General features: G+C 38.7%; 1 long non-coding RNA gene across 2 annotated transcripts in view; it reads left to right on the top strand.

Annotated features, from left to right (window-relative positions):
- Positions 1 to 818: 818 nt before the first annotated feature.
- Positions 819 to 8,271, top strand: part of LOC130160979 (uncharacterized) — a 31,637-nt gene continuing 24,184 nt past the window's right edge. Inside the window, exons 1-3 of one of the 2 annotated variants that reach the window (XR_008826082.1) lie at positions 819 to 1,010; positions 1,284 to 1,349; positions 1,473 to 1,596. This is a non-coding gene — a long non-coding RNA (uncharacterized LOC130160979). The other variant, XR_008826081.1, reaches the window with a different exon arrangement.

Here is an 8,271-nt window from a genome sequence, read left to right as displayed (position 1 = left end):
TATCCCAAATCTTTCGAGCACTTTTCAAACCATGGTACGGTCCGTTTCATTTGGTGGCCTGTCAATGACGTCATATCACTTACTTTTTAAAATTTTGGCTTAAAATTGTTTAGCCAAAATTTTGAGACGCACTTTTTACACCTTATTCATTTTCAACTATGTATTTCAACCAGATGAAGGATTTTAGTCATCGGATGTCTGGATCTTAAGTTATCAGAGGAAAAAAGCCAAGAAATGTTAGACAGAAATGTTAAGATTTTACAAGTGCTTTTACAAGCCAATGTTCATCAAGAATTTTGATTAGAATTCATCAATTGACTGACAGAAAATGAACTGGAAACTATTTTATTAATCGTTTCTTCATTTTTCATGCAATAAATGTCAAATAGTCCAAGGTCCTAGCTTCTGAAATGTTATTTTAATAGTTTTATTAAACTAGTATTGTAAAAGTGTAGCTTTGAACTCTGCATAATTGTGACAGACATCTCAACTATTGTCGTAAGTTTTACAAACCAAACAATTAAATTTCTAAATCAAGAAAATTCTCAGCAGATTGATTCATAATGAAGTCAGTTACTTTTCCCATTGAGAACTTTTACTTTTGATCCTTTAAGTACATTGTCTGATTTAAACGACATGCTTTCAGCAAAAGAAATACTTTCAGTGCAGTGGAATGCACTTTTATGTAACCTTATTAGTATAGAGTGCAACTGAAAACGTTTATCTGAATCTGGAAAATGGACGTGTTACATTGTTCATGTAATTATTTGTTCAGAAATGTGATTATTAATCTGTGATCGGCTGCTTCTGTTTAGATCGTAATGATAGGAAGTTGTGCTTTTTCCGGAGTGCGCAGTGAAGTGCACACACACAAGGAAGGAGGAAAAAAAGTTTTATTTACCAAGCTATGAACAGTGAATGCTCCTCAGAGTTTTGAAACTGAATACGTTAGTAGATAGCGACCTTAATTTGTCCTCGACGGAGTAAACGTCAGGTTTTGCCGTGACTTGGTGAGTTGAAACCGTTAGAAGTGTGAAGTCAATTTCACGAGTGAAATTCTAACGGCCGGTGACGTCGATTAAGCTAGCGCTACTCATTGCAACGCCAAAGACAAAATCTTTTCATGGGAAATGTAGTCAAAGCTGTAACAATGACGAAGCTCAGTGACGTTTATGCTGGTTGTCAAAATTAGGTGATGATTTCTGTGTGTGCTGCGTGTGCTGAACATAGTTACATGCCCCGGAAAAAAATGAAATGCACTCATGAAGATTTCTTGACTGTAGTTTCTTCGTGGCGCCATGTTGCTAGCATTTTGATGCTTCTGGAGAGCCTTGCACTTTGTTGCTTTGGTAAGAAATCCCTACTTAATGTGTACACTGTAAATAAAGAAAAAAGTAAAATTTGTTATTATGATGCATTAAGAAAGAAATCAGTCATGGTTTTGAATATTTTTTTCTGACTTCTTGATGCAGGTTAGGTTCTTTTGTGTGCTCTTTGATGAGTGGCAGAGGAGTCCGTCCAAGGATGGCGAGCCCCAAAACCGAGCGACTAACAACTGCCGCGGACGGACTGTGAGCTGCGGGAAGTGCCTGAGCGGTAGGACAAACTCTCTTACCTGCTCTACCGTACACTTTGCAAGGACACAAAAGAGACTTAGGATTGAGATATTGCACATGGTGTGCTCGAACACCATAAAGACTGAATTAAGTCCTGCGGGGTATCTTTTTTCTTTCTTTCTACATTTTCTATTGTGGGCCAATTTTCTTTTGTGTACTGTTTTATTTTTCTTGTAAATGGAAACCAATGGTTATGACACATTTAAAGGGTATCTGGTTGTAATGTTCCCGTGGTTTTCTCATACACAACCTTTCAACTAAACCCCGTATATTGGTTTCATTAGTCGTTCATTCTGCTCCAGTATTCATATCCTAATAACTGGTCCAATGTCATACTGAGCCTCATATTTCATGTTCTTACATTTGAAGTGAGTGTTTCATTTAACTGTAATATAGTATATAGTGTATGTAAAAAATCAGGTTTATTGCCAAGTTGGTTTTCACATATGAGGAATTTGCTTTGTAGTATTGTTTGTGAGTAGGAAAATATACAGCAAGTACTGCAAGTCAAGAGGTAAAATATGAGAAAGTATAAAAATAATTGCAATATGTTATTTAGATAAACAAGTTGTATAGTTTTATGCAGGAATGTGCGCAGTGTGGTATTCGTCCTTTTACATAAGTAAATGATCTGAAAACTTCCTCCACCATTGACAAATATGCATTGACATGATAAATCTGCCACTAGCTGTTTATTTACATTCCCAGTTAGATGAAAGAGAGCCTCCTTCTGTCAATGCACTGACATCTCAGCCCTGTGCTGTGCAAGGCTTATGAATATTTGACCTGCTTGCTTCGGACACCCAATATCCTCTCTTAAGAAAACAAAGGGTCATATCAAGGACAACAAAGAAAAAGCTGACTCCAGAACTACATGTTGTGAGTAAAAAAAAGTGCTTGAAATTTGTCACAAGATTTGTCCCATAAGCAAATGTCTCAAGGTGACTCCTACTTCAGAGATAACACGTAATGTGCTTAGATTTCATGCTAAGAGTAGATCCAGGGGAGGGTGTTATTTCCTCATTTCATTTTTAGTCTGAAAACATATTGTACCTCTGGGCACAGGAAAATTAACCCATTTTATATCATCAAAAAAAAGTTTTCAGAATCTCCCAGTCCAATTTGTAACTTAGGAGCAAATCAACTTTTTCCTTGAGTGTTGCATCATGTGTGAGGCTAAAAGGAGAAACTCAAGCATCGTCCACTGTTTGCGCCTAACTGAAGATTGGCATGTTTACTCTTTTGTAGACTTACTTTTAATGCATATATCAAAGAAAAAGTGTGTGTTTTTGAAAGGCAAAATCAATCAAAATAAGCTTGAAAGCATACATATGGGGGAGCCAGTGTCTTGCAAAACGAGCCATAAAGAACCGCAGGCAGTTTTGCAGTTCTGTGCAACCTTGAGTCCCAAGTTCAACTCTGATACAACAAAGCACAAAAAATAAATAAATAAAGAAAGCTGCTTAAACCTCTCCTATAGGAAACATTCGCATTATCTGTCCCTTGAAAGCCTTACCTTCAGGCGAGGCTTTATAAATGGACTCTGTCCCCTCCCTTTGCTTTTGGGATATAAATAGCCCATCAATTTGACATGCTTACCATGTCACTTAGCTGCAGATGTCTTACTTTCTAATGCAGAGAGGAGAGCGACAGGCAGTCAGAAAAAGAGAGAGAGGAGAGGAGAGGGAGAGTTAATGTTGAAGTTTTCACTGAAACTGCTTTTCTTGAGTGAGGCTGAATCTGCACTGGCTAACGTAAGCGTGACCCACTCTGACTCTGGAGAAGAAATGACTGGCCTCATCGTGCTTTGCTTCTGAAGCGACTGCAGCTTTTTGTAAAGACACTAAAATATCCTCCAGGTTTTGAGTTACATCAATTTTGAAGATCCATGCACTCATTACTTTCCAAAAGAAGACCACATAACGTGAAAGACATAACTCCTGTCTTGGGATGATGCAAGTGTTTCATTCTCTCTCCACTGCCTCTTATGCCATATTGTGATCTAGATGGTTGCCCCTGACAACCATGAGTGCTGTCATGAAAATCACCCGGAGAGATATTGATTTATTCTGTTCAATCAGCCATATCTGTGCCAAAAATAATGGGGAGCTGTGTCTTTATGGGGTTTATAACATTTCTAATTAAGAAGAGAATCAATATGTTTACAGTCAGATTCATAATTATAACTAATGGCATTTTCATCACACAGAAAAGGGCTCCATCGCAGGCAAGTGCTGCCCCAATAAAATCCACACCTGAAAGTCTGCGAGAGGCTTGTAATCAATGTTGAACACAGTAATGAATATATAATTAGCTGGCACTCTATTGATTTAAGACCAATTTCTCCACAGCCTCAAGCTGATTAAAACATTTCATTTCATTAAATCTTGTGGCACATTACTGTAGTTTTGGCATATACAGCAATAGGCGGTCATGAACTTCTTCTTCCCCTAGAGCAGCTCTTGATGTGATAGCACTGAGAGAGTGATGTGTAGCCCAACACTGCCTTTACATAAAAACCTTACCAACTTCACCTTCTCAACTACTGTAGATGAGAACTTTAACCCATGTAACAAAGGGGTGGTTTTAATGACTGCTACTTTATGCAGATGATACCTTGTTTTGGTTCTTAACTGAGTATCTTTGACATCGACGACCCTATGTGAGCACACATTGCGACATCTGATGACATATTTCTGATGAATTAAAAGAGGAGTTGGAGTGGGACTAATGTTGCATTGTTACAAGGCTAGAGAACCTTCGTCGTCATGGTTACGGTAATAAACGTTGTGGATAAAAGAAACTGCGCTGTCATCAGTTTCACATGGGAAACAAACAGCAGTCTCTTGTGTCTAAGTCCTGTGTTTTGCAGCAGCATTGGCATTAACAGCTGTTTACTTACCAGTCTTGCCAAGAGCTTCAGCCACTTTTGCATTTGCAAGACAAGAGGTTATAATATGTCCTGAGCAGCGCTAGACAAGACAGTCCTGCTGGGCTGTGGCTAGCTGGTTAGCATGCTAACTTCAGTAGAATAAAAGAAGTGATAGAAATAGAAACCAAACAAGAGTTACCATCAGCGTTGCTTTCCACCGCTCGAGACAGCTCTCTGAGTAAAGGAATGAAGTTTGGAGGGGTGATAGGAGGGGTGTTCAATTGGTTGCAATCTACAACCTCATCGATGCCACTATAATCCTAGCATGGGTCCTTTAATGCCTGGAGGCAGCAGAAAGAAAAACCTCATCTCAGATCCGACAACCCCAATCTTCCAAAAGTAGGGTGAAATACCCTTTTCCCTACGTAAAACATAATTCAAGAAGACATTACAAGGTAGCTTTAATGTTGGACTATGGCAGAAGTTCTATGCAGCAGGCACTTTTTGATACTTTTTATGATAAACATTAGACTTTTTTTCACAAAGGCATCATTATAAATGATTAAGTTTATATTTTTAACAATATTAACTTTTTCTGAAACTTCTTGCTATGCTGCTTTTGTGGTCTGATGTCCCGAGTGTGTGATAAAACCCACTAGTGTGTGTGTGTGTGTCTCCTTTGTGCTCCATTTACAGAGGGGTTTAGTGCTCCAGAGGTGGGGCGACCCCCTCAGGCCTCTGACTAAAAGCCCTTGGGGGCCTAATTAAAGCTAAGACTTGTGCTTTCCCTCTGTGTCAGGAGTTGAAATGTCTTATTTTTGCCATGACCGGGAAAAAGAGAGTAAGTTAGAGTCACTAAGATGGAGAGAGCAGAGTGTTACTCTGACGAGCTTATCCATTAATGTCCGTTCGCATTTTCAGCTTGTCTTTACAGGAAAACCAAGGTCAGCAGATTGTCAAGTTCAACACTTCCCCCTTTAGTTCTCCCTCACATTTTGTCTTGCAAGCTTTTACTTTTTGGGCTGTCATGGCCGTTATGTAATCAGTTCAGTTTTGATTTCCCGGGGCCAGAAATACTGCAGATAAGAGATGGTGAGATAGGGACACATGTGCTTCGTGATAAGGGGCTCATCAGTCACATAATAATAAACGTATCACAACTCCTGATCTGATATGAAAAAAAAAAAAACATTGCTGTAGAGATGCTTTGGGTGTGTGTCATGGTGTTCCCAGGACAGTAATTTAGGTCAAGGAACTATTCCTTAAGAAGAAGTAATTATCTCATCACTGGTTGATCATGGCACATGGCATTTGTTGTTTTTGCTGTCATCGGGTTCATTACGAACTCATTATGTGTTTTTTGATATGTCTTCAGATACTAAAAACAACCACATATATTTTTGTGTGACATCTGCTCAAACAGATAAGTGTTGTAGAGACTCCAGAAGATGATTATTGATAAAAAGACATCTATATCTGTTATGTTGCTGAGCAGATTTTGAGGGGGGAGGACTGACAATTATTCATGAGGGCAACAGATTGTATGAGCAGTGTAATCTGATCCTTTGAAAATGTGTACACTTAATACATCATCATCTTTTGCTTCTTTTCTTCCTCTCTGAACATCTTCTCTTTCGTTTAAAGCAGTTCTAGAAGAAGAAGTTGGGGATGAAGTCCAGTGACACATGATAAATAATTGTTCATTTCCCAGCTTCTCCCTCTCACAAACACATCACACCTCCTCTTTCATTCGTAGCCTCAAATCCCTTTTAGAGATTTCCCAAACATGGCTGCTCTGCCTTTTTTTGTGTAATCAGCTGCGGTGAAACATCGTACCCTTGTGACAAAGGAAGGAGAAACCGGTAAAGGCCTGCCATTGATTAGACTACAAACAGTCGTCGTCTGTGCTATCTCTGTCGCGTGTTCAATAACAATGGAGCATTTCAAATGTGACCCCCAGGGTCATCAGGATGGCTCTATGTGAAGTTCAAAGTCTGTCTCATGTTACTTTGATTTGGTGTGAAGTTACAACCCAAGATCTATATGACCCAGATTGGCTCTCATTCCTAATCTGATCAGTGCTATCTGAAATATTTAAAAGCATGTTCAAAGGCTCTGTACAGCTTTGTTCCCTGGATCCTCCACCAAAGGTGTCCTTTCAGTGGAGGGCATACACACATATGCTAGCCATGCTCTCGATCAAACAATGTACCTACAGCATGGACCCTAAGTAACAGTGATAGTACTATAAGGAAGAATGACTAATTTTTTAAACATTACATTTGCAACAAATAGGTGTTATAGTTGGTTAAAATCGAAACTATGGTAGTTTTTTTGTTAGCTCTTTTCTAATGCATGTCAGTAAGTAAAAGATATATAAATCATCATTAGAGTTTATGAAATGAGAGGACCCAGATTTACCCGGACAGTCACCACTACCTACTATATCCACATAAGTCTTTGAGATCTATTCAATTCTAAATGGTTTTTATTCTCTGATTCCTGACATTGTGAAGAAATGCAGCTTAGTGTAGGAGTATAATGTTGTGAACTAAGTTTCCTTACTGAGGAAACCTTGAAGCTCAAAAGTGGTTAATGTGGGAAGAAAGTTAGTCGTGTGTGTGTATAGCTTGCACATTGACTGATTGTATTATCAGTACGCATGAATAGATGAGCTAGCTCCTTTCATATCATGAACCTCCATCAGGTCGTTGCTCAAGGAATGATACAGATTGACCACAATAAATACACATATATATATATATATATATTATATGCATTTTTCCACCAGATTGAAAAAGCTCTCAATGTGCTTTTCACAGTGTAATAGAGGTGTGACTATGTTTCCTCTCTTATTACCTCCTGTGGTTGCTTTTTTTAAAAAAAAAACACCACTGACACACTTATGGAAGTTTGTTGTGAAGTTTCGTCTTCTCAATTTTTCTTGTCGGCAGAGGATGTTTTCACACAGAAAATATGTGGGTTTCCTTTATTTATGTATGACTCACTTCAGGAGGAAAGGAGCCACCACCCCTCACCTCAAACAAACACATCAAGTTCATTTTGTCATTCCAGAGAAAAAGCACAAGGTAATTTTGAAATGAAGGGCATAACTTTCACATTAATCACGTTAGCTCGAGTATCTCCAAAGGCACAATTTAGGTTAATTACAGGGATGAAACCAACTTGTACTAATCATATAGACCTTGCCATTGGCTATAATTTCAGTTTTGCAGCCACAAACAGCCAAATTATTTATTGTTTTCTTGGTGCTTTCACTCAGCATCTCCTGGAGGTTAGATATCAAGATTTTCCCCCTTAAACTGCGGTGTTTGCCGGTGTTTTTGGAGTGCTTCATGTAGAATACATTACTGTTAATGGATTCAGCTCCTGGAGGAGCATTTGACCTGCAATTTGAAGAGGAAGCATCTTTGAGTTGAGAATTTACAGGTTCTCTTTCTCAGTGCTTGATTCTGGGTGCTTCTCTTCAGACGCAAATTGCTTACTAAACAGTTTTGACTCACTTGAATAAGAAAACATATTTATTTAAACCATGGATGGAGATACAGATTGTGTGTTCTTAGACCTCACATGGTGCAGGTCCTGCAGCTGAGGCGGTGAGAGCTATATTTTTATTTGATCACTTAGAAAACAGTCAGCCAATCAGAAGAGAGGCTCAGGCTCACCAACCTGTTGTTAGAAGAGCTCCTGAGAGAAGCCTGAGAGAGGAGATGTAAAACTATATTGAGATGATTTTCCGTAGTTAAAACCAGAAATATATCT

The sequence above is a fragment of the Seriola aureovittata genome, chromosome 20, assembly GCF_021018895.1.
Source record: "Seriola aureovittata isolate HTS-2021-v1 ecotype China chromosome 20, ASM2101889v1, whole genome shotgun sequence".
Lineage (NCBI taxonomy): Eukaryota > Metazoa > Chordata > Actinopteri > Carangiformes > Carangidae > Seriola > Seriola aureovittata.
Note: the sequence above shows the minus strand (reverse complement) of the source record. Positions and strands in the feature narration are given on the sequence as shown.